Source organism: Pseudophryne corroboree, chromosome 2, assembly GCF_028390025.1.
Source record: "Pseudophryne corroboree isolate aPseCor3 chromosome 2, aPseCor3.hap2, whole genome shotgun sequence".
In the NCBI taxonomy this organism is placed as follows: Eukaryota; Metazoa; Chordata; class Amphibia; order Anura; family Myobatrachidae; genus Pseudophryne; species Pseudophryne corroboree.
Genome location: NC_086445.1, coordinates 385,926,978 through 385,954,674, shown reverse-complemented (window position 1 = coordinate 385,954,674; position 27,697 = coordinate 385,926,978). Strand labels below are relative to the sequence as shown.

At 47.4% G+C, this 27,697-nt stretch overlaps 1 protein-coding gene across 4 annotated transcripts in view; it reads right to left on the bottom strand.

Moving 5' to 3' along the window:
• CYFIP1 (cytoplasmic FMR1 interacting protein 1) overlaps positions 1-27,697 on the bottom strand; it is a 414,017-nt gene that overhangs the window by 348,525 nt on the left and 37,795 nt on the right. The window contains exon 1 of one of the 4 annotated variants that reach the window (XM_063953277.1): positions 16,775-17,094. The exons of 1 other annotated variant lie outside the window; for it this stretch is intronic. The gene's annotated coding sequence lies outside the window, so the exon portion shown is untranslated. Of the gene's footprint in view, positions 1-16,774; positions 17,095-27,697 lie in introns of those variants that run through there. 2 more of the 4 variants (XM_063953278.1, XM_063953280.1) reach the window with 2 other exon arrangements.

Genomic DNA, 27,697 nt, shown 5'->3' with positions numbered 1-27,697 from the left:
CCTATGATGTCAAATAAGATCAAATCTTACCTTCGCTACATCGATGATATTTTCATCCTGTGGTCGGGTACAGCAGAGGAATTCACTAGTGCTATGCACCAAGTGAACTTGCTTGATACATCCATCAAATTCACGTTTTCCTCAAGTTTTGACACTATCCATTACCTTGATGTAACAGTTATACAGGACCGGAATCACTGTCTACATACGACACTTTATGTCAAAGATACTGATAGGAACACTACCCTACACGCCAACAGTCATCACCCCCCAGCAATGAAGTGGGGTTTACCGTATTCCCAATTTCTCAGGATTTTCCGCATCTGCAGCCACAGTACGGATGCAAGCTCACAGATTGATACTATGATACGCAAGTTCCGTGCGAGGGGGTATAATTTGAAACTTCTCAAAAAAGCGAAAGAAAAGGTCCTGTCTAAAAATCGTGTGGACCTATTAAACAAGAAAATTTGCAGGGACCCCAGGGACCGAGTGGTCTGGCCACAGGACTTTAGTACCAATAGTGCCCAGATGGTCAACTCCGCAAAACGGGTATGGCCAATTGTATCCAAGGACAGAACCCTGCCATCTTTTAAAGAGACGTCCATTCTTCCAGCATTCCGCAGGAGCAAGAATATCAAGGACATTATTGTTCACAATGACATTTCTAATTTCCAGAAATCTACGACTACACATTTTCTAACACGTAAACCGGGCAACTATAGATGCTTGGGCTGCACCACTTGCAGTTGTCTTGAAATAGGACAGTTCTTCCATCATCCTAGATCAGGCAAAAAATACCTGATCAAAGCTCCCTATACGTGTTCCAGCCGTTATGTCATCTACTATATTAAATGCCCCTGCGGACTCCTCTACATTGGTAAAACGATACGCCAATTTAAAGAAAGGATTGCCCTCCATCGCTCTAGTATCAGAGCTGCCTTGGAGGGAAAAGGCTCCGACCAGCCGGTCGCTCGCCATTTCAAGGAACACCATCATAATTTAGCATCAATTCGCTATAAAATCATTGATGGGGTACCAGAATCCAAAAGAGGTGGTGATCGGGGTAAAATTTTATTGCAGAAAGAAGCACATTGGATTTACATGTTACAAACAGTTAAACCACTAGGGCTTAATGATATTCTGTCGTTTACATGCTTTCTGTGATTCATGAGGTTTAGATTTGTTGCATTTTTGTGGGGCACTGTCACTTTAAGTGAGACTTATTGTCCCACTGACCAGTGCTGTCTTATTTGGCAGTCTACTTACCTTTTACCTTTTTACCTTTTTGGCATGTGCTGCCTGACAGTGCCACACCGTGGCAACAAATCATATGCCTATGGCCACCTGCCGTTTTTCTCTTCTGTATATACTTGATCCGATTGTTATTTACACTGACAATTATTGACCAGGTTACTCATCAGTGACCATATCGTGTTAGTTGTGACTCCTGTTACCCGCTTTATACTTTATTGTATTTACTGTCTACATGCGTTTAATCCACAGCTGTGTTTCTATGGTGATGGGTACAACACACACTTACACCTCCCCTTGTGGACGCAGGACGCCGGCGCCGGCGCGCACCGATGACGTCACTGCATGTCCCGGAGAGCGGAGGTGAACGATCTTCACGTGGTGTTAGGTAAGCTATTTAAGTTTTGTATTTTCAGTTTTGCTGTTGGTCTTGATAAAAGGAGTAAATCCTGAAACGTTGACTAAAGCAGCTGCTGTGTCAAGTGATTATTTCAGTCTCGTCGAGTGCCGGCTACCATTGTTTTCCTATCATTGCTATCTGCAAGCAGGGCACCGGAGCAAGTTGCAGTTATATACTTAAAAGGAGTGCCGATTATCCCTTTTTCTCTATATATATATATATATATATATATATATATATATATTTATTTATTACACAGCTCAAAAAAAAATAAAGGGAGCACTAAAATAACACATCCTAGATCTGAATGAATGAAATATTCTTATTAAATACTTTGTTCTTTACATAGTTGAATGTGCCGACAACAAAATCACACAAAAATTATCAATGGAAATCAAATTTATTAACCCATGGAGGTCTGGATTTGGAGTCACACTCCAAATTAAAGTGGAAAAACACACTACAGGCTGATCCAACTTTGATGTAATGTCCTTAAAACAAGTCAAAATGAGGCTCAGTAGTGTGTGTGGCCTCCACGTGCCTGTATGACCTCCCTACAACGCCTGGGCATGCTCCTGATGAGGGGGCGGATGGTCACCTGAGGGATCTCCTCCCAGACCTGGACTAAAGCATCTGCCAACTCCTGGACAGTCTGTGGTGCAACATGGCGTTGGTGGATGGAGCGAGACAATGTCCCAGATGTGCTCAATTGGATTCAGGTCTGGGGAACGGGCGGGCCAGTCCATAGCATCAATGCCTTCGTCTTGCAGGAACTGCTGACACTCCAGCCACATGAGGTCTAGCATTGTCTTGCATTAGGAGGAACCCAGGGCCAACTGCGCCAGCATATGGTCTCACAAGGGGTGTGAGGATCTCATCTCGGTACCTAATGGCAGTCAGGCTACCTCTGGTGAGCACATGGAGGGCTGTGCGGCCCCCCAAAGAAATGCCACCCCACACCATTACTGACCCACTGCCAAACCGGTCATGCTGGAGGATGTTGCAGGCAGAACGTTCTCCTTGGCGTCTCCAGACTCTGTCACGTCTGTCACATGTGCTCAGTGAGAACCTGCTTTCATCTGTGAAGAGCACAGGGTGCCAGTGGCGAATTTTCCAATCTTGGTGTTCTCTGGCAAATGCCAAATGTCCTGCATGGTGTTGGGCTGTAAGCACAACTCCCACCTGTGGACGTCAGGTCCTCATACCACCCTCATGGAGTCTGTTTCTGATCGTTTCAGTAGACATGTGCACATTTGTGGCTTGCTGGAGGTCATTTTGCAGGGCTCTGGCAGTGCTCCTCCTGTTCCTCCTTGCACAATGGCGGAGGTAGCGGTGCGGCTGCTGTGTTGTTGGCCTCCTCCACATCTCCTGATGTACTGGCCTGTCTCCTGGTAGCGCCTCCATGTTCTGAACACTACGCTGACAGACACAGCAAGCCTTCTTGCCACAGCTCGCATTGATGTGCCATCATGGATGAGCTGCACTACCTGAGCCACTTGTGTGGGTTGTAGGGAGGTCATACAGGCACGTGGAGGCCACACACACTACTGAGCCTCATTTTGACTTGTTTTAAGGACATTACATCAAAGTTGGATCAGCCTGTAGTGTGTTTTTCCACTTTAATTTTGAGTGTGACTCCAAATCCAGACCTCCATGGGTTAATAAATTTGATTTCCATTGATAATTATTGTGATTTTGTTGTCAGCACATTCAACTATGTAAAGAACAAAGTATTTAATAAGAATATTTAATTCATTCAGATCTAGGCTGTGTTATTTTAGTGTTCCCTTTACTTTTCTGAGCAGTGTGTGTGATAGATATATATATATATATATATATATATACACACACACACACACACATACATACACATTTAAAAAAGCAACATAATTTTGTTAAATATCGGATGACACCATCGTAACATTGCAACCATCAAAAACACTGCAACCTTAATATTAATAGCCTGGACAGCCATCAGGTACACAGGGGGAACTTTGAAGGGGGGGGGGTTAATTTACATTACCCCAGCAGCTATTATCTGCAGCTGCCTGTGTGGGGCGCACTGACCGATCAGCAGTATGGCAAACACTGGGGGAGAGTGCGGAGAGGTAGAAGGACCTTCCAGGGAATCTGAGAGCGGAAGCAGCGGAAAGATTCCCTTCTCTACAGCTGCAAACACTGTTTATCTGACTGGTCGCATCCTGTGCGGCCAGGTCAGATAAAGAGATTTGGTATGATTTACCGCCACCCAGGATGCCGAATGTCAATATCCCGACATTGGCATCCCGAGCGGTAGAATGCCAACAGGGCGCGAAGCCCCTTGCGGGCTCAGTGGCGAGCTCTATGGGCGTCGTGGACACCCACAGAGGGAAATTGCCTACCTTGCCAGTATACCGGCGGCGGTATGGTGCTCCTGTCGGGATCCTGGTGTCGGTATATTGACAGCCGGGATCCCGACGAGCAGTATGCTAACCGCATACCCAGATAAAGCATTTGATGGTGTGGTAGAATCTGATGCGACCATGCCAGGCAAGATAAAATTTAATTTGTCTATGAAGAAAGCGTGAGGTAATGTAATGGTATAAATGTATACTACAGGAGAAAGCAATTTATATCATGATTCTATGATAGAAATAAAAATGTTGATATCTATAGATGCATTCAAAAACTTTGGTGCCATCAGTTACAGCAGTTGATTTACTTTGTAATTAAACAATTAACAGACCAAAATAAACACTTTTGTTTTTCCAGCACACGCTGCTGCTGACACCACGTTCTACCAATACATAGATCTAGACTTTAGAATTGTGATAACTAGTGATTTATGCAAAACCACAAACAGCAATGTGATCCAGCAGGCACAAATAATGACCTGAGGTTTGTTACTCCATTCAAAAATATAAATAACATGTGTAAATAAATGTAAAAAAATATGCTGTTGCTTTAGGCTAGCGATTCCTAGATATGTAACGCAAGGATGACACGGACAGCAATATGAATATCGCACTATTGTGTATTGTTAAAGCAAAAAGGCAGTGTACTGTTAAAGCAAAAAAGGAATACATACTATGTACCGGCAGTCGGGATGCCGGCCGTCAAGATCCTGACAGCGGCATCCCGCCCGCCAGAATACCGGTAACGAGGATACCGCTAAGAATCCCCTTGCGGGCTCGGTGGCTTGCCACAGGTTCTATTCTCACTCTATGGGTGTTGTGGACACCCACGACTGGGAATAGCCCCTATACGTCGGGGTTTCGGCTGTCGGCATTGTCGGCTAACGGGATTCTGGCATCGGTATCCTGATGTCGGGATCTTGACAGCCGGTAAATTGATTGAATCCCAGTGAAATGTGCAGTAGCCCACACCAATACAGAACCAGTGGCATTTACCGACACAAAACGTCTACCCAAAGTACGAAATAAATTAGTGTCTCACATGACATTATCCAGCATTTCAACTGGTCTGCAGTTAGTTAGCTGTTATGTCACACAACCATTATATATACGTGAAAATATTGATTGTTTTATATACGCTTTTTATGGGTAATTTTCTCTCTTTTGTGTATATATATGAACTATGTGTGCAACTGACTGAACAGTTGAGAAACTAAAAGGTATATTTACTAAAGTATGGGTTATAGAATTGGAAATGTTGCCCATCGCAACTAATCAGATTCTACTTATTCTATTTATCTAGTACCTTGTAGAAGATAATTGCTAGAAACTGATTGGTTGCTATGGACAACATCTTCACTTCGATAAAACTGCATTTTAGTAAATATACCCCTAATTTATTTTGCTTATTGGGTAGATGTTTTGCGCAGTCAAATTCTACTTGTTCTATACTCCTAATAATAATTATTTTATTTATATAGCGCTCTCTCTCTCCAATAGGACACAAGGCGCTTAACAGATAGAATAAACATAATACAGTACAGAAACAATGAAGTAAAGAAACGTTTTTCATAAAATACAGAGAGCTTGGAGTTACTAAAGGGACATTATGGAAATACTCTCGACCTGTGCGGGGAAGTGACTTCCATAGAGTCGGAGTCGTATGGCGAAAAGCTCGACCACCAATTACTGGAGACTCTAGGTAGTGCTAAAAGTCCTTTATCTACAGTAATCAAGTGGGCCAGTATGGAATCAGAAGCTGCTTCAAGTAGCTTGGGCCCTAACCTTGTAGGCTTTGAAAGGCAAAACATCTACTATATAAAGAAAATATACCAATACCCTTCTGTTACATCTAAAGGTTTAAGCTATAAAGCGCAACCATTGTTAGCCGAGAGACTGCTTCCCCAGGATCTGCCTGCCTACTTTCTGAAGCCCATTTTTTGCTAGAAGGGGCAGTCTGTCCCTGGAGCAGATCATCTGGACGTATTCTAGGTGGGAGATGTAGAGACAATATTCCCCTCTTCTAGAATTCTAGCCAAAAACACGTCTCCAGCTGAACGGATGTTGACAGTGCATACACTCAGCTGGATTGGTTAAAGGAGAAGAGGTTGGATTAAACCCTTAAAACCAGCACTGTATAAAATAAGGACTCGCAAGCTTGAAAGTGTGGATCATCTAAACTTCCATGAACATCTGTATTCTTTAATATTCCTAGTAGCTTAAAGTAGGAAGAAATGTCTTTTTTTTTTAATAAAGTAATTTTTATTAAGTAGTCTGGAGATTAAAGGTACAGACATTGCAGGACATAATCATATCTCAAACATTACATACATTCACATGAGTCAGAGCCATGTTTTACTCATATTTTACATCAATGAGATATCAGAATATTTTCAATAAAGATGTATACAAGGATTTCCTAATGTTCAGAGTCTCATGGTCTACAAAATCCGCACCCAACTATATTAGTCCTCATTATTTTTTTATATTTAAACCCGTATTCTAAACTTATAAAAAACTAACAAACAACCAAAGAGAAGGGCAAGGAAGGCAATTTAAAAAGGAGTAATCTGATTCAGAGCTCCACTATTCATACACATATATAAGTATTTGGGCTCGCAGGGCCCAACCGTCACATCTCAGTACGCTTTCAGGCATAGTAATTTATTGACATGCTTGCACTTCAGCGTCTACTGTATCTGGGGAACAGGATGAGAGTGGGGAGAATCTAGCCATGGAGACCAGACTTTTTCAAACTTAGCTGTTGCGTTTTGCTTCATGTAGACATATCTTTCCTTAGTTATGGTGTCATTAATTAAGGCCCTAAGTGCAGATATTAATGGTCCTTTGGGGGCCATCCACAGTCTTGCAATGCAAACCTTAGCCAAGGCACATACATTTAGAGCATAGAGACCCATTGAAACAGACTCAGGAGCAAGGCACCCCATTCCCAATATACAGAATTGTGGGGTAAGCAGTTCGCCAGGCACTCCCGTACTCTCCAGAATTGACCCGACCCCCGACCAGAACACCCTCAACCTCGGGCAGTCCCATACTAGATGCCAGTATGTTCCCACCGCCCCCCCACACTTAGGACAGAGATTAGATCTACCCGTCCCGAATGTAGCCAGCCTAGCTGGAGTCATATATGTTCTGTGTAAAATGAAGAATTGAATCTGCTGATATCTAAGGGATTTGGTAACCTTAGCAGGGTATTCTAAAGCGAGGACCCAGTCCTCCTCATCTATTGGACCCAAATCCTCCTCCCATTTTCCACGGAGACGTGTCAAAGGGTCCTCATGGAGCTTGGTAAGAAGATATCCATACGCAAGTGAGACCATCCTAGCCTGACCCAAAGTGGTCACAAATGTCTTGATGGGGAATGGGAGGATTCGCGGGGGTGATTCAGTAAATTGGGTCTGGAGGGCATGACGAAGCTGGAGGTATCTGAAGAAGTAGGAGTTGGGCAGGTCAAACTCATCCCTCAGTTGTTGAAAGGATTTTAGTGTATTATCTAGATATAGTTGAGAGACAGAGATCACCGATCTAGGGGCCCACACCTCCCGCCCCTCAAGTGCATGCAGTTCAGGGAGCCAGTCAGAGTACCACAAGGGGGTATCCGGGTCTAGGTCGTCATATCTCAAGAGGTCTCTCAGGGCCCGCCAAATCTTTAGGGCCTGAAAAATGATAGGGGGAAGAAACCTAGCTATGCTCCCACTCAGTAACACCTGCATAGGAGAGAGGTGGGGAAAATAACAGCGGATAAACTCACAATGCAAAGAGTCAGTCTCAGAGTTCTGTGCCCATATAGTGATATGAGTCAGCTGAGCAGCGAAGTAATATACCTGAAAGTTAGGTAGAGCCAGGCCGCCGTCAGATCTCTGTCTGGTAAGGGTATTTAGCTGTATCCTAGGTCTTTTATTAGCCCAGATCAGTGAGGACAGAACGCTGTTCAATTTTCTAAAAAATATTGGATAGATATATACCGGGGATTGGAGAATGATATATAGGAGTTTGGGCAGTATAATCATTTTAATGAGATTAACCCTGCCAGAGACCGTTAGTGGAAGCTTACGCCAAGTCTTGGATTTGCCCATGACCCACTGCATGGTCGGTTCCAGATTCAGGGGGACAAAATCAGAAGGGTCGTTAGTTATTTGGATTCCAAGGTACTTAAACTGTACCGTCCATCTCAATGGTAGGGGGATTCTGGAAACAGCAGGAGGGGGGCCTATGACTGGCATAATGTAAGATTTAGGCCAGTTAATTCTAAGGCCCGAATAATCTCCAAAGCTTTCTATCACACGCAGCAGGATGGGCATTGACTTGGCGTAATCCTGCAAAAACAACAACATGTCATCGGCATAGAGAGCTATCCTATCCTCACGTGATCCAGTACATATTCCCACAATATCTGGGTGCGATCTAATCAAGCATGCCAGGGGCTCAATGGCCAAGGCAAACAGCGTAGGGGACAGAGGGCAACCCTGTCTAGTACCTCGGGTCAATTGAAAAGATGGGGATACATAGCCATTCACCAAGATCCTGGCACTCGGATGTTGATACAATAGTTTAATCCATTTTATATAGTTGGGTCCAAATCCCATACGAGCCAAGACCTCCCACAAATAAGCCCACTCAATACTGTCAAAGGCCTTGGCCGCGTCCAGCGAGACCACAGCCGAGTCAGAAGGGGATTCGTGTGGGAGCTGTAAAATGGTATGTAATCTACGTAAATTGATAGACGTGGACTTTCCTGGCATGAAGCCAGTCTGGTCCGGGTGAATGAGGGAGGATATCACTGTGTTGAGCCGTATTGCCAATATCTTTGCCAGGATCTTGGCGTCGGTGGGAATCAGGGAAATCGGTCTATAGGAGTCTAGAGATTTAGGGTCTTTACCGGGTTTTGGGATCACTATTATAACTGCCTCTGACATGGAGGGGGGGAGATCGTTACTGGCAAATATATCTAAGTACAGGGCATGTAGCCTGGGGCCAAAAAAATCAATATGATTCTTGTACACCTCGGAGGGAATTCCGTCACATCCCGGAGCCTTGCCATTAGGGGACATACCGATGGCCGCAGTCACCTCCTCAAGCGCCAAAGGTGCCTCCAGCATCTCGCAGGCCTCGGAGGAGAGCGCAGGCAGCGGAACGCCCCCCACGTAGCGCGAAAGATCAGAAGTAGAGCGCTGCAACTGTGAATTATAAACCTCAGAAAAGTATGATCGGAATAACAGCGCAATGTCCGGAGTGGTGTCAACAAAGGAGCCATCCGCTCCGGACATTTGAGTGATCGTGGTCCCAGGCCGATCGTAATGTACAAGGCGGGCCAGGAGGCCCCCCGTCCTATCAGCCTGCATATATACATTTGTAGCTTTGAAAAGAAGGGAGCGAGAGTTTCTATCAGACAGGTGGGCCAACCAAACTGACTGAGCCACCAGCCATCGTGTCTTTGTCTCGGGGGCGCTGTCAGACAAATATTGGGACTCTAGGTCTCTAGCATCTTTTTCAAGGGCCTGTTCTCTTTCCCTAGAGGCCATTTTATGAGCCGCTATTCGTCCAATATATGAGCCTCTCAAGAACGCCTTAAACGAGTCCCAAACTACTGTACCCGGGGCAGACCCTACATTGTCGCCAAAGTACCCCTCCCATTGAGTCTCCAAGTCATCGCAGTTCCCGAGCTGGGTCAGCCAAGAGGGGTGCAGTTTCCAATAGGAGTGCCCCCTCTGACTGTCCACAGCGATAGTCATCATCAGAGGGGAGTGGTCAGAGACCCCTCGAGCCTCGTAGTGGACGTCAATTATCCTAGGGACGAGGGTGGGGGACACCAGCATCAGGTCAATTCTGGAGAAGGAGCCATGAGTGCTGGAGAAGCAGGAGAACTGACGAACCGCAGGGTGACGAAGTCGCCACACATCTACCCATTGCAAACTATTGAGAAAATCCGCAAACTTGGTAGGACCACCTCCCACCATCGCAGCCTGTGGGGAATGCCATCGGTCCATAGACAGATCCAGGACGTTATTAAAATCTCCCACGCAAATCACTGGGGTATTAGGGGAGGGGGCTATGAAGGACGCAGCTTGTTGCAGTACATTATATGAGAAAGGAGGGGGGACATACACTGCTAAGATGTAATAGGGCTGGGAGTTCAGCTTACACTCTATAAATACATATCTTCCATACGGGTCAGTTTTAATCGATATCAACTCGAATTGCACTGTCTTCTTAATCAGAACAGAGACACCCCTAGAAAAGGAGGAGTGGGAGGCATGATATGCCCAGCCCACCCAGGCCCGCCGTAAGGACAGTAACCTATGTCCCTCCAAGTGGGTCTCACTGAGGCATGCAATATCCGGGTCATATTTCTTAATCATATTTAGTATCAAAGAACGTTTGATATTATTATTCAGACCTCGAACATTCCATGCTAGAATTTTCAGATCAATCATGACCCCCTACAAGCTCTATACACCTCCCGGATGGACCTCTCCCAAAATACATTTTGAGTATAAGCATTATCAATACCCATAAAACATGACATATATAAGCCCTGCGTTGTAAGCCATAGCATCTGAATATGAAACATCCTTGCCTCAGTAAATACTTGAATAAGAAAAATAACAAACTAAAGAAAAAAATAAAACCCCAAAAACAGCAAAAGGAAGCGCAACTATCAGCTTCCCAATTAACCATTCCCTCCCCGTATACCACCCCAAACTTCGGCATACTTATATCCCGAACAATCAGCTAACTACCAAGCGCTAGGAAGGCTAGATTCTAAACTGAACTTCCAACCTCTCTAACCAACTCCGCTTGGCCGTACAAGTCTTGAGCCACCAATGCAAAGAGCAAAGAGAGGGGGCTCCCCGAACCGTGATCAAGCCTCCGGTAGACCAGGCACCGGACTGTCTTCATAGGAGATCACTCCGGAGCCAGTTGCCGAGCTCCCGGTGCATATCTGTCCAGCCATTGGGCCGCCTCTCTAGGGGAGTTGAAAAACTTGGTCTCCCCATCCGCCACGACTCGGAGCCTTGAGGGAAACAGCATAGAGTATGAAATGTTGAGGTCTCGCAGCCGTCTTTTAATGGGCATAAACTGGGCACGGTCCTTCTGGACGTCTGCGGCAAAGTCCGGGAAGGCCGAAACCCTGACTCCATTGCGGACCAGCGGGCCCTTCGTGCGACCTAAGCGGAGAACCGAGTCACGGTCTTTATAGTGCAGGAATTTAGCGATGAAGGTGCGAGGAGGGGCACCTGGGGGTAAAGGCCGAGATGGTATCCTATGTGCACGCTCCACCGTAAAATGGGCCGTAAAGGACTCAGCGCCATACAGTTCTTTGAGCCAGGATTCGAGGAATTCCTCCGGCTGTGAACCCTCTTCTTTTTCAGGCAGGCCTACGAATCTAACGTTGTTCCTACGCAGCCGTCCCTCCATGTCTAGGAGCTTGGTTTGAAGTGAGGAGACCTGCTGGGTCACCCCAGATACAGACTGCTTAAGGGGGCCACATAGATCTTCCAGGTTGGAGACCCTTGTCTCCGCCTCACCCACTCGCTCTCGGATACGCTGTACATCTTGGCGGAGCAGGGAGAGATCGCACTGCACCTTTTCCATCTTATCGGAGAGACGTTGTTCACTGCCGGCTATAGCCTCCAGCACCTGTTGAATAGACGGCGCCCCCACTGCTTCCGGGGAATCAACCGCTGTCTCAGGCGGGGAGGTCGAGTGCGTTGGAGAGGCTTCATGAGAAGGAGCCGGTGCAGCCCTAGGGTTGGGTTGTCTGGTAAATTTTTCAAGTTTGGCCGCGGCCGCACTCCGGCCGCCCCCCACCATGCTGAGCGGGAGCAGTCACACTCTTCCCAGAGTAAGGTTATAATGTAGGATTTTGGCTAGATGACGGACGTAGCCAGGCCGCGTATGATCAGTGGCGGGAATCGACCGCGTCCAGTCAATATGTCAGAGTATTAAAGTAGGATGATGGTGCGTAATACACTGTGGGTAATTGATGCAGCACAGCAGTGTAGGCAGATCTGAACTATATGCAGTTCCTGTATATTATACTGGAAGGGCCGTGCAATGTAGATAGCTGATTTTGTCTCCAATCTCAGATAGGTATTAGCATAGTTATTAGGAGGGTAGTATTAGGAGAGATCAGTATACAGTATAGGATCCTGTGAGCTAAATAAATCACTGGGCAGCACAGATGAAAGCAGCCCTTCCAAGCATGGAGATCAATTTCCCTTCTCTCAAAATGGCCGCATGTCTCTTCCCCTTCCACAGAAGTACCTGTTATTTCTCCCCTCTTCTCCAGGTGTTAGGGCTCCGGGCCGCAGACCATGAGGGAGAGGAGAGACAGCCTCAACCCCCCAGTCCTCCTAGGGTGTCCGTGGGCGACGTCACCCCGTCGCTCGAGCTCCGGTCGTTCCGCGGCCGAGGGCGCCGAAATCGAGGCCGGGGATCCAGAGGAGGCCTAGGCCGCAGGGCCGGAAGTCAGCCGGCGCCGGCCCTCGAGTCCCGGAGGCCGCAGTAAACGGTGTCCCGCAGCGCACAGCAGCACAGGGGAGGTATGCAGCCCGGGCAGGCTCACCAGGAGGGTCAGGATGGGTGTTAGGATCTGTTTGTTCGGGGAGCTCCCGAGATCCGCTCCCTACTCCGTTGCTGCCGTGGCCACGCCCCCCGAAGAAATGTCTTTTTAAAGACATTCTATTGATGTAATAAGTTTATTAGCATCAAAACATGCTTGTGTACTGTGATAACCAGATTTGCTTGTTTTCTGGCTGTCCTTAAATTGAGCCCAATGTCAAGCTCAGCCCTCTGACCACTACTACGTGTGGCACTGCCCCATAGTAATCTACCAGTGGGGAACAATCCTAGACCACCCAGGAGCTGTTGCAGCAGCGAGACCACACATACTTAGAAGCCAGAGTGGAGCCTGCTGGCGGTGACAGAGAGTAACCCTCCTATGAACAAGTGGGAGAGGGCAGTAACAGGAGGTTACTCACAGTAATGAATAACTATGCCCAAAAAGTAATGACGTAAGTCCACTCCAGATGATCAGGAATAGTAGCCTGCCCACAATGTGTACAATCTGGAAATGTAAGGTCATACATTTGGGTATAAATTATTTATGTTAAGTAAGGAAGAGCGGTCATAGGATTGTACATGTGATTATTTGGCAGTACGTTGACAGATTAAAACATTTTGATGCAGAAATTAAATATTGTAGTGAAATGTGTTGTTAAACAAGGGGGACATTTAGGACACTGTTAAAAACCGGAAGAAAAAACACTGAATAAGGCATTTACAAAAACACCTTACTTCCCCTATTTTTAAAGTGGACTACACACAAACCAATGGAGTAACCGAATCATTGTTCTAATTTTGGCCAGTCAAATCAGACATCACAGCCATTTATTACAAGCGGAAAATGAGTGCCATGCCATCAGATCAACGACAGGTTTTTCTGACCCTATTTTACCAAATAGGAATCAGTCATTCACAGCTCACACATGCTGTAATATGGAGCAAATTACAGCTAATAGGACTTATATAATAGCCTGCTAGTGGCAGGCTGTGCAGGAATTTCTGACGAATCTGCCCGTAATTTTAAAGCGGCAATCAATTAAAAGGCAAAACCAACCTCCAGCGAGTTAGCCGTTTTAAAAATACGGGCAAACTCACTGAAAATTCCAGCACAGCCTGCAGACTATTACATAAGCCGCAATGTCGCAGTGTATGAAAACACTAAACTGCACCATTGTTTTTATCAAGATGGCACACCACTGTGCTGAGAAACACAGCTGCAGTGGTTTATTATCTGAAAAATATAATATACACTCCACCTATCTGCAAATCCATAAGAATAAAATACAGTATGAAAGAGAATAAAGTTGTCCCAAGGACATCAACCCATACTCTATAGCAGGTCTGGCCAAGCTGTGGCTTACCTGCTGTTGGAAAACTATAGGTCCCAGCATGCCATGCCAGTGTTTTGCACTTAGGGAATACTAAAACTGTGGCAGGGTATGCTGGAATGTGTAGTTACACAAATGCAGGAGATCTACAGGTTGGGTTAGGTCTAATCTTGCTCCCATTATGCTCCTCCATATCCCCTATACCAGTGGTTTCCAAACTTTTTTGAATCACGGCGCCCTAGAATATCAGAGTTTTTTTCACGGCACCCCTAGGCCAAAAATTTCTTATTGAGAAATTTAGAAAGAAATGTTACATTAAGTAGACTGCGTTTATATGTCATCCTTAGGGTCAGTTGTGTGGTGAGGGACAAGATTTGCTTCTGTTTGGCCACATATTTTATGACTGGCAGCCACCAGCACTGGTTTTGCCTATTATATTGACCATGAATAATTTGAATTGGTCCTGGACCACCAACCCAGAGCACCCCTGCAAGTGTCCCGAGGCACCCCAGGGAGCCACGGCACACAGTTTAGGAACCTCTGCCCTATACAATTCCCATATCACATTGGTTCCTCTGACAAATAGACATTCCTAGTTTGTTTGTATGTGTGTGGTTAAGATCAATCTGTTGTTTTATCTCTAACAGTACTGTAAAAAGTTTTATGCAGTATATCTACATGCAGCAAACCTCCCTGCATGGTCAGCATCCCAAAGGTGTGTGATGAAGCTCTAAAGCACAAAACTATTTCGTTTTACTTTGACTGTATTCGTACAATGGGGAAACAAATCTTTTGCATTCAACACAAATACTGAAGACAGAAAAACTGTGAAATTACCACATCTATGAAGTAAGAGAGGAACCATAGTTGTACTTTGGGGAAGAAACTAATACAAAAGGGCAAATATGTACTACCATGCCCCATTCCTCAGAGCCGACATCCTGATTTGATGCAATAATGGCATTACTTGAAATGTATTAATAATATCCCTTTCAGACTGCTGCAATAAGACGGGTCGACTTATGATGCAGCTCAGTCTGAAAAGATAGCCAAAAAAATAACAACTAATGACCAGGGTTGGACACAGGAAAGACCCTATTACGACGGTGCAGTGTAAATGGGTAACTTGGGTGATCCAAACTGGGTTCCATTTACAGTATGGGAAGAGCCAGATTTCTCGGCGCTTGAAGATGATAAAATGGTAACTTTGGTGATCCGACCCGGGTTCTGTTTATAACATGAGAAGAGCCAAATTTCCCGGCGCATGGAAATGTGGGCAGCAGACTGTGTAATGGTTAGCATTACTGCCTCACAGCACTGAGGTCATGGGTTTGATTCCCACCATGGCCCTAACTGTGTGGAGTTTATATATTCTCCCTGTGCTTGCGTGGGTTTCCTCCGGGTACTCTGGTTTCCTCCCACAATCCAAATATATACTTGTAGGTTTATTGGCTCCCTACAAATTAACCTTAGCGTGAATGTGTGTGCGTGTATGTGTGGTAGGGAATATAGACTGTAAACTCCACTGGGGCAGGGACTGATGTGAATGGCCAAATACTCTCTGTAAAGAGCTGCGGAATGTGTGTGCGCTATATAAATAACTGGTAATAAATAAATAAGTTATGTCCAAGCACCAGCAGAAGAGAGACTGGACCCATGAGCTGTGTAAACGGCGCCAGCACAGGAATAACCCAGGTTGGAGCCGCAGTGCGAATGGGGTCTCACCTATGTCACAGCACTGTTCAAAATCCCAGCTGGACCCGGGATTTTGATCTGAAAGGGAGAGGCATTGCAAAAATAGATTGCTGGGCGGTGAGTTTTTGTATCAACCTATCTCTAATGTGATAAGTAATTACTCCCGGCAGGCTCACTGCGCACGTGAAAGATTGCAAAAACAATGGCAGAAAACCGCACACACGAAAAGATGTCAGGAGGCTGTGGTGAGTCTGGTAAGTAACGCATAGCACCATAATCAGATGCAATACAAACAGGAGAGCATCTGCCAGAGAGGTGAGTTATATAACACCTCTTCAGTGAACTGCTTTTTAATACTTCTCAATGCTGAGACATCCTGCATCGCGATGCTGAAAACACCACTAGAGACCTTCCTTGCAGCTGTGCAGAATGCGTTCAAACTCATAAAGAATAAAACTACCTAGCAAAAGAGAAAAGTAAAGTGCAGAAGTGCTCCAGGCAACAAAGAGAATAGTATATAATACCGGTACAAACTTGAACCTTAATACTTCCTCAGGGATTGCTCGGGCTACAGTATTATAAATTCCTTCATCCATATGTGTTTGTATATTTGGGAAATAAAAGTTCACCTGGGCAGAGATTAATGTACACAGATGACAGGATCTGAGAGCACATGCTGCTGCTACATACATAGAATGATAATAGCCACCATACTGCTGTTCCTTGAAGTTGAACCTCTGCTCAAACTTGTCAAGGTATGGTCACTGCTGATGATACACATACTGTATGTATGATCAGCCATTACTCATGCAGAGTAGGAACCACCACATACACCATCAGATCAAACAGAACATTTAACAAGCAAACCCAATATAATTCAATGCAGCTATTATACAATGCTATAACACATGAGCTAAGCAGATCACCACCCCCGTGTGCCCCTGTGACAGCACCCACACCCCAATGTGGGAAGAAGAGGACACACCACAGCGATAATGACAAACAGCAGTACCCTCACACACAGGGACACCCACCTGCCTGCCCTCTACCTACCCCCAGTATGTGTCTGTGCACAGTGTGTATGGGGGCAGAGGAGACACTGATAACACATCTCTCACCCGGTTTATGGGGAAGTGACCCAGCAGCGGGCGGCTCTGCGAGTACTGACTGGTCTCCTACCCGGGGTGCTGCCAGCTCCTGTCCCGCTCACACGCAGCGCCTGCAGGCCGGGCCTCCTCCTCCGGTGAGCAGCGCCGGTGCTGGAGGCTGTGCGGAATCTTTACTCCACTTTTACCCACCAGAAACTACGAGGCCGAAACTTCCTAGCGATAGGCAGGAAACACCCTTCCTCCCAGCACGGAGAGGGGCGGGCAGCGGGGAACTCCTCCTGATCCTGGCCTGCTGGAGCCACTCCTCCTGCTCCTGTTCGCTCACCCCCACTTTCCTCCTTCTCCTAGTAATCCGGGAATACTAGTGCAGTCTGCGGTGTGTTTTACTGTGTACAAGTACAACTCCGCGTACTGTATGTGGTAGTGCGGCTTACTGTATGTGGTAGTGCGGCTGCTGCCGTGCCAGAGACACGCTGGGTCTGCCAGCTGCAGAGTGCACAGGATCTATACTTACTGACGTATATTGTATATGGGGCCAGGGGGCAAATGGATCAAGCAGTGAGATAACCCCTTTTCTCATAAGTCCTAGAGAATGCTGAGGTCCACTTCAGTACCATGGGTTATAGACAGGGCCGGATCTAGGGGGGGGGGGGGGGGGGGGGGGGGCGCGATCGCCCCCCCTAACACAGTCATAGCCCACTTTTGAGCAGAAGAGAGCTCTCCGTGGAGAGCCTGAGGCAGAACGATGTGCTGCAGCTTATACCATAGCAGCACAGAGGAGCAAGGGTTACAGAGCATTTGCCCCTCACTTGCTGTTGTGTGGGTACTAGGGGGCTAATAAATACAATTACACCATAGCACAGTCACATGTACATAGAACAATCACAAAGCTCTATCTCAGTCTCACTCAAAAAGTTCAGTCAGAATTGAGAGGAGGAGGAGTTAGGATTGCAGATGAAAGGAGTTGGGACTGTAGAGGGAGTAGTCAAGATTAAACAGTAAACCGCCCCCCCCCCCCTAAAGAAAAGTCTAGATCCATCCCTGGTTATAGACGGTTCCGCAGGAGCCATGGGCACTTTAAGACTTTTCAAGGGTGTGAACTGGCGCCTCCCTCTATGCCCCTCCTCCAGACCTCAGTTTAGAAAATGTGCTCAGGCAGACTGGATGCACTCCAGGGGAGCTCTACTGAGCTTCTCTGAAAAGACTTATGTTAGTTTTTTTATTTTCAGGGAGGACTGCTGGCAACAGTCTCCCTGCTTTGTGGGACTTAGGAGACAGAAGTAGGAACCAACTTCCTGAATAGTTTCATGGCTCTGCTTCTGGCTGACAGGACACCATTAGCTCCTGAAGGGTACTGAACGCTAGCTGTGGCTATGTGCTCACTCCCACAGCCCGCCGTCACCCTTCTTACAGAGCCAGAAGACAGGTGAGTGTAAGAAGAAAAGGATCTATAGACATAGTGACGGCTGAAAGGTACCGCGCAGCGGGCGGTAACGCTGCGCGCCATGCTACCCATCACACACAGGCATTGTAGGCCGCGGGGGGGGGGGGGGGCGCCCTGGGCAGCATGAAACCTACTAAAACTGGCAAAAATAAGGGGCATAAGATGCTGAGGCACAGTCCTACCCCTGCCAGTATAAATATTAGTTTAAAAAAATCTGAGGGGAAACGCGCCATTACAGGGGCGGGGCTTCCTCCTGCACACTGCTCAGCGCCATTTTCTCTCCTTCCAGGACTGCAGAGAAGAACGCTGGTCCTCCTCCACTGCTGAACTAAGTATCAGGGTGCTAAACGGGGGGGGGGGGGGGGGGCACAGTGAAATTTGGTGCTATATATATATATATACATATATATAATATATTGCGTGATTATAAAAGCGCTGCAGGTCTGCGGGCATTTTGTGTTACACAGACATTTTATTTCTGGCGCTGGGTTGTGAACTGGCAAATCCTATCTGTGTCCTTCTGACAGACTTTACTGTAAGTGTGTCCCCTATAAGTCCCGGAGTGTCTGTGGTGTGGTTGTGCATGTGTGTGACATGTCTGAGGCAGGGAGCTCTTCCCCTGAGGGAGCCATTTTAGGGACACAGAGTTGTAATGTGGTGGCACTGCCGGCACACCATGAGCCTAAATGGGTGAAAGAATTACGTGATAGTGTGAATCATATCAGTAAGAGATTAGATAAGTCTGAGTCTCATGCAGAAAGCTGGAAAAAATCAGTGGAAGATGTGATTTTTAGTGGTTCTGCTTTTTCATCCACAGGTGTCACCTCTGGGTCACATAAAAGACCATTTGCACAAATAGTACAAACTGATACCGACACGGACTCTGATTCCTGTGTCGACACTAATGATTCCAGGGGAATAGATCCTAAATTGGCAAAAAGCATTCAATACATGATTGTTGCTATAAGGGAGGTTTTGGAAGTTACGGAAGCCCCTCCTGTACCTCAGGAGAAGGCTTATTTTTATAAAGAAAATAAAATTAATGTAGCTTTCCCTCCTTCTCACGAGCTAAATACTGTCTTTGAGGGAATTTGGACAAACCCTGAAAAGAAATTTCAGATTCCCAAAAGGATTCAGGTTGCTTATCCTTTCCCGGCAGAGGACAGGAAAAGGTGGGAGCCACCCCCAGTATTAGACAGTGCCCTGTCACGGTTAACAAAAAAGGTGATTCTCCCTGCACCTGGGATGGCTTCACTAAAGGAGCCGGCAGACCGCAAGTTGGAGACGACGTTAAAATCTATTTATGTAGCCAATGGTACACTGCTCAGGCCCACCATTGCTTGTGCGTGGGTGAGTAGTGCTATCGAAAAGTGGTCAGATAACTTGTCATCTGAAATTGACACGATAGAGACGAGATACTCCTAACGTTAGGTCATATCAAAGACGCTGCTGCATACATGCTAGAGGCCATGAAGGATATTGGGCTTTTAGGTTCAAAAGCCGCTACCATGGCAGTCTCGGCTCGGAGGGCGTTGTAGATTCGCCAGTGGAATGCTGACGCAGATTCCAAAAGAAATATGGAGGCTCTCCTGTATAAAGGTGAGGCCTTGTTTGGCGATGGGCTGGATGCGTTGGTCTCTGCGGCTACCACAGGTAAGTTGACATTCTTGCCTTATGCTCCAGCACCGACAAAAAAAACACATCACTCTCAGATACAGTCCTTTCGGCCCAACAAATACAAAAAGGCCAAAGGTTCCCCCTTCTTTGCAGGTAGAGGGAGAGGACGAGGAAAAAAGTCAGCAGCGTCTACCGGATCGCAGGAGCAGAAGTCCACCCCTGCTTCTGTCAAATCTGCAGCATGACGCTGGGGCTCCCTTGCGGGAGTCCGCTTGGGTGGGAGCACGTCTGAAACTTTTCAGTCAGATCTGGGCTCAATCTGGCCTGGACCCATGGGTTTTGCAAATAGTGTCCCATGGATACCAGCTGGAGTTTCAAGACGTCCCCCCATGTCGATTTTTCAAATCGACCTTACCAGCTTCTCTTCCAGACAGAGAAGTAGTAAAGGCTGCAATTCAAAAATTATGTCAGGATCAAGTCATTGTCCTGGTACCCTTGTCACAGCAGGGAGGAGGTTTTTATTCAAGCCTCTTCGTAGTTCCGAAGCCGGACGGCTCGGTCAGACCAATTCTGAACCTAAAATCTCTGAATCTCTACCTGAAAAGGTTCAAGTTCAAGATGGAATCTCTGAGGGCAGTGATTTCCAGTCTGGAGGAAGGAGATGTCATGGTGTCGGTAGACATAAAAGAGGCCTACTTATATGTTCTCATTTATCCTCCACATCAGGCTTTTTCTGAGGTTCGCGATACAGGATTGCCATTACCAGTTCCAGACGTTGCCGTTCGGACTCTCCACGGCACCGAGGGTGTTCACCAAGGTGATGGCAGAGATGATGGTCCTCCTTCGACAACAAGGAGTCAATATAATTCCTTACCTGGACGATCTCCTGATAAAAGCGAGATCCAAGGAACGGTTTGTGCAGAACATTGCACTCTCCCTGTCAGTGCTCCAACAACACGGTTGGATTTTGAATTTTCCAAAGTCGCAGTTGGGACCAACGACAAGATTGTCTTTTCTGGGGATGATACTGGACACAGAAGTTCAGAGGGTATTTCTTCCAGTGGAAAAAGCTCTGGAGATCCAGAAAATGGTCAAACAGGTTTTGAAACCGACAAGAGTGTCGATACATCAATGCATTCGGTTGTTGGGAAAGATGGTAGCGGCCTACGAGGCCATACAGTTTGGCAGATTCCATGCCAGAGTTTTCCAGTGGGATCTGTTGGACAAGTGGTCCGGATCCCACCTACACATGCACCAGAGGATAATCCTGTCCTCCAAAGCCAGGATTTCACTCCTGTGGTGGCTGCACAGTTCTCACCTATTAGAGGGACGCAGATTCGGGATTCAGGACTGGGTCCTAATAACCACGGATGCAAGTCTCCGAGGCTTGGGAGCAGTCACACAGGGAAAAAGCTTCCAAGGAAAATGGTCAAGTCAGGAATCCTGTCTTCACATAAACGTTCTGGAATTGAGAGCCATTTACAACGGCCTTCTACAAGCGGTGCATCTTCTACAAGATCAGCCAGTGCAGATCCAGTTGGACAATGTAACAGCAGCCGCGTACATAAACCGTCAAGGCGGAACGAAAAGCAGAGCGGCAATGGCAGAGGTGACAAAGATCCTCCTCTGGGAAGAAAGACATGCAAAAGCTCTGTCAGCAATTTTCATTACGGGAGTGGACAACTGGGAAGCAGACTTCCTCAGCAGACACTATCTCCATCCAGGAGAGTGGGGCCTCCACTAAGAAGTTTTCGCAGAGGTGACAAGTCTTTGGGGAGTTCCTCAAGTAGACATGATGGCATCTTGTCTCAACAAGAAGCTTCAGAGATATGGGGGGTCATTCCGAGTTGTTCGCTCGTTATTTTTTTTTCGCAACGGAGCGATTAGTCGCAAATGCACATGCGCAATGTCCGCAGTGCGACTGCGCCAAGTAAATTTGCTATGCAGTTAGGTATTTTACTCACGGCATTACTAGTTTTTTTCTTCGTTCTGGTGATCATAATGTGATTGACAGGAAGTGGGTGTTTCTGGGCGGAAACAGGCCGTTTTATGGGTGTGTGCGAAAAAACGCTACCGTTTCTGGGAAAAACGCGGGAGTGGCTGGAGAAACGGAGGAGTGTCTGGGAGAACGCTGGGTGTGTTTGTGACGTCAAACCAGGAACGACAAGCACTGAACTGATCGCAGATGCCGAGTAAGTGTGGAGCTACTCAGAAACTGCTAAGAAGTGTCTATTCGCAATTTTGCTAATCTTTCGTTCGCAATTTTGATAAGCTAAGATTCACTCCCAGTAGGCGGCGGCTTAGCGTGTGCAAAGCTGCTAAAAGCAGCTTGCGAGCGAACAACTCGGAATGACCCCCATTGTTCCAGATCGAGAGACCCTCAAGCAGTAGCAGTGGATGCACTGGTGACCCAGTGGGTGTTTCGGTCGGTATATGTCTTCCCTCCTCTTCCGCTAATAACAAAAGTTCTCAAAATAATAAGAAGAACAAGGGTTCGAGCAATCCTCATTGCCCCAGACTGGCCAAGGAGGGCTTGGTATCCAGATCTTCAGGAGTTGCTCATGAAAGATCCTCGGCCTCTTCCTCCTCACGAGGACCTGCTACAGCAGGGGCCGTGCGTATATCAAGACTTACCGTGGCTACGTTTGACGGCATGGCTGTTGAGTGCCGGATCCTAGCCCGAAAGGGGATTCCCAAGGAAGTCATTCCCACTCTTGTTCAGGCCAGGAAAGGAGTAACGTCTAAACATTACCACCGTATTTGGAGAAAATATGTGTCTTGGTGTGAATCCAAGAAGGCTCCTACGGAAGAGTTTCAGTTGGGACGTTTTTCTCCCTTTTCTGCAGGCAGGTGTGGATGCGGGCCTAAGATTGGGTTCAATCAAGGTTCAGATTTCGGCCTTGTCAGTTTTCTTTCAAAAACAATTGGCCTCCTTTCCAGAAGTTCAGACGTTCGTGAAAGGGGTGCTGCACATCCAACCTCCATTTGTGCCTCCGGTGGCACCATGGGCCCTTAATGTGGTGTTGGAATTCCTTCAATCGGATTGGTTTGAACCTCTACAGGAGATTGAATTGAAGTTTCTCACTTGAAAAGTGGTCATGCTACTCAGGGCCGGCTCTACCATTAGGCAGCTTTAGGCGGCTGCCTAGGGGCGCCGGCTCCTGGGGGGCGCCACTAAATTCATCTAGCAAAAAACTGAAGGATGACTCTGTGTGCGGCCTCCTCCTTACACTGCGCTGGCTGCTGCTGCGGGTCTATTTAGGTGCAGCCGTCACCATCAGGCTGTACCACAGAGTGCCTCAGCGCTTCCTCCGTGCTAAGTGTAACATCATGTCATATGAAGGCACATAGGAGGCGGATGTAACTATGGCTCCCCAAGGGGCGCCCCCACGGCCGCTCCTCATAGTCCTGATGCAGGCCCCTGGATCCCAACTCTTCAGCAGCAAGCAGCACCTGACTACATGTCTGCACCTGCAGCGTCGCTGTAATGCTGCTGCCGCCTGTAAGACGAGCCGTACCAATTATGAGAGAAAACAGCGAAACAACTATTAGGTAAGTAACCCATGGGGACTTCTGCAGGACCACAGGCAGTACACACCTTACATCCTGGTGGGTGGTTTGCTCTTGTAAACAGCATAATAGGGAAACACAGGCACTGGGGTATAATACAGTACATATGGAGGAGTGGGGGTCAGTAATGAACTTACAGATGGGTGGATGGAACACAATAAGGAGCATAAAAATATATGTATATAATGCTGTATGTATGTATACACATACAATTAAATATCCCACCAGACCCCATATACAGATGCAATGTATACAAGATAGATAGATAGATAGATAGATAGATAGATAGATAGATAGATAGATAGATTCCTATACAATTTCCAACATGCCAGCTAACAAGTATACATAGGCAGAAAGAACGGTCATCACTCAAGGATTTGAAAGTAAAAGTACTGTATACTTTTTCACTTTAAAAGTCCATGAGTGTTGTTTCTTTTTTTCTGCATATGTATAATAATGCAATATACCCTAGTCCACCTAGTGGCCACCTGCATCTTTCCTGGGGGGAGGGGGGTTGCAGGATAGGGGGCACTAGGCTGGAAACTTGCCTAGGGTGCATAGAGACCTTGCACCGGCCCTGATGCTACTGGCCTTGGCATCCGCAAGGCTGTTGTCTGAGTTGGGGGCCTTGTCTCACAAGAGCCCTTACCCGATCTTCCATGAAGATAGGGCAGAGTTGAGAACTCGCCAACAATTTCTTCCGAAGGTGGTTTTGTCTTTCCATATAAACCAGTCTATTGTGGTGCCAGTGGCTACTGACACCTTCACTGCGTCAAAGTCTCTTGATGTGGTCAGAGCTTTGAAAATGTATGTCGCAAGAACAGCTAGGATTCGGAAAACAGAAGCTCTTTTTATCCTGTATGCTCCCAACAAGATTGGGTGTCCTGCTTCTAAGCAGACCATTGCGCGCTGGATCAGAGGGACGATTCAGCACGCTCATTCCACGGCAGGATTGCCGATACCGAAGTCGGTGAATGCCCATTCTACTAGAAAGGTGGCCTCATCCTGGGCGACTGCCCGGGGGCCTTGGCGTTATAACTTTGTCGAGCAGCTACTTGGTCAGGGGCAAACACGTTTGCAAAGTTTTACAAGTTTGACACCTTGGCCGATGAGGACCTCAAGTTTGGTCAATCGGTGCTGCAGGGTCATCCGCACTCTCCCGCCTATACTGGAGCTTTGGTATAATCCCATGGTAATGAAGTGGACCCCAGCATCCTCTAAGACGTATGAGAAAACAGGATTTTAATACCTACCGGTAAATCCTTTTCTCCTAGTCCGTAGGGGGTGCTGGGCACCCAACCAAGTGCGTACTTTACCTGCAGTTGTTAGTTTGTTGTTACACAAGTATTGTGTTACGATTATTTTCAGCATGTTGCTGCAATTGTTCATGCCCTTTGGCATGTGTTAAGTTGAATGCCATGTTGTGCGGCATGGTTGAGGTGTAAGCTGGTATGAATCTCACCTTTAGTTTAAAAGTAAATCCTTTCCTCGAAATGTCCGTCTCCCTGGGCACAGTTCCTATATTACCTCATTACCCCACATGGTATGAGCCGAAATTCACATTATAGCACACGGTATGACCCGAAATTCACATTACAGCACACGGTATGAGCCGAAATTCACATTACCCCACACGGTATGAGCCGAAATTCACATTATACCACACGGTATGAGCCGAAATTCACATTATAGCACACAGTATGAGCCGAAATTCACATTATAGCACACAGTATGAGCCGAAATTCACATAATAGCACACGGTATGAGCCAAAATTCACGTTACAGCACATGGTATGAGCCAAAATTCACATTATAGAATGAGGGGATCCTACCCCCTTAATTAACAAGGCCTGTGGGGCACTGTGGTGAGGGGAGCCTACCCCCTTAATTAACTAATCCTGCGGGGCACTGTGGTAAGGGGAGCCTACCCCCTTAATTAACTAATCCTGCAGGGCACTGTGGTGAGAGGAGCCTACCCCCTTAATTGACTAATTGCAGAGTTTAGCGTCGGAAGGGTTGCAGCGGTTTCTCACCCCAAGCTGCAGCGCTTCTGCTACCTTCGACATTCCACGTCTTTGGCGCCACCCGGGATGCAGAGTACCACATCGGGGATGCACCCTTTTCAGTGTGGTCTGCTGCGCTCCGAAGGGGTTCCTCCAGCTGCAGGATCCCGATGTGCGTCGTCCTCCCCGCTGTTACTTCCACGGTAAGCATTAGTATCGTTTACCGCAGAGGCCATTTACTGAGGCATATGTATTAAACCTCGGGAACGGAGATGCCCTTCTCACCGTACAGCTGTGTGGCCGAGCCGGGCGGGGGGACAGCCAGCAGCAGCAGCATGCCGGATATCAGCAGCCGAGGGTGCGGGCTGTACATACTTGAGGCAGCTGGATAGTCAACAGTGCTGAGAGCCTCCAGAGCCCGTACCCCCAGAGCTGCAGTACACTCGGCAGAGGACACCCATCCCCAGAACCCTGCGTAGCCCAAAGCCGCAGATCGGCATCATGTTGAACGCGGAAGCAGAAGCCGCTTGTTGCCGGTCAACATGTTGCCGGTCTCCGACTTTGGGCTCCACTCTACACGTGCCTTACAGCCCGCACCCTGGGCTGCTGATATACAGCATGCTGCCCTGTTGCTTGCTTTTCACCCGCCCGGCTCCGCCACCCAGCTGGATGGTGAATGAGAAGGGCATCTTAGTGCCCGTGATCCCTCTTCGGTAAATGGCCATTAGTACATCCCGCCCACACACACAGACTGCCCCACCCCCTTACTTACACACACACAGACTGGCCACCCCCAAACCCCACACACACCCACTCAGACTACACACATTCTCATACTTTCCCCTCCCCCACACACTGGACTGCAAAAATAAGATTTTAAACCTACCAGTAAATCTTTTTCTCGTAGTCCGTAGAGGATGCTGGGGACTCCGTAAGGACCATGGGGATAGACGGGCTCCGCAGGAGACATGGGCACTTTAAGAAAGACTTTAGATCTGGTGTGCACTGGCTCCTCCCTCTATGTCCCTCTTCCAGACCTCAGTAAGAGAAACTGTGCACAGAGGAGACGGACAGTACGAGGAAAGGATTTTTGTTAATCCAAGGGCAAGATTCATACCAGACACACCAATCACACCGTATAACTTGTGATATACTATCCAGTTAACAGTATGAAAACGACATAGCATCAGTCCAAGACCGATGAGACTATAACATAACCCTTATTTAAGCAATAACTATATACAAGTCTTGCAGAAGAAGTCCACACTTGGGACGGGCGCCCAGCATCCTCTACGGACTACGAGAAAAAGATTTACCGGTAGGTTTAAAATCTTATTTTCTCTTACGTCCTAGAGCAGGGGTGTCAAAGACAAGGCCCGCGGGCCAAATCCGGCCCGCCAGACCTCGTCTGATGGCCCGCGGTGCCGCCGCCATGAAACCCCCTTCTCCCGAGTGCCCAGCTCGGGGGGGGGCGGGGTTTCGCGGAATGACGCGATTGCGTCGTGACGTCACGGCGCAAACGCGTCATTCAACGAAACCCCGTCGGAGGAGGGAGAAGGGAGCCGCGCAGACGAGGAGGGAGAGGCGGCTGAAGAGCGGCGAGAACCGCTTCAAATGTAAGTCAGCCCCTCTCCCTTCCTCTCTTTCTCTCTCTCTCCCTCCTTCCACCACCTGCCGCAATGTGTAAAATGGGGACCTGTGCCTGCCACAATGTGTAAAATGGGGACCTGTGCCTGCCACAATGTGTAAAATGGGGACCTGTGCCTGCCACAATGTGTAAAATGGGGACCTGTACCTGCCGCTATGTGTAAAATGGGGACCTGTGCCTGCCACAATGTGTAAAATGGGGACCTGTGCCTGCCACAATGTGTAAAATGGGGACCTGTGCACTATAAAAGGGGGCACATGGCTGGGCACTATAAAAGGGGGCACATGGCTGGGCACTTTAAAAGGGGGCAGATGGCTGGGCACATATAAGGCAGGTGGAGCGGTAAATTTTGGATAGACCTACAGATACAACCGGCCCTTTGATGGGGACCAAACTGCTGATGCGGCCCCCGATGAATTTGAGTTTGACACCCCTGTCCTAGAGGATGCTGGGGACTCTGTAAGGACCATGGGGATTATACCAAAGCTCCCAAACGGGCGGGAGAGTGCGGATGACTCTGCAGCACCGATTGAGCAAACAGGAGGTCCTCCTCAGCCAGGGTATCAAGGTATCAAACTTATAGAACTTTGCAAAGCAGTTTGAACCCGACCAAGTAGTAGCTCGGCACAGCTGTAGCGCTGAGACCCCTC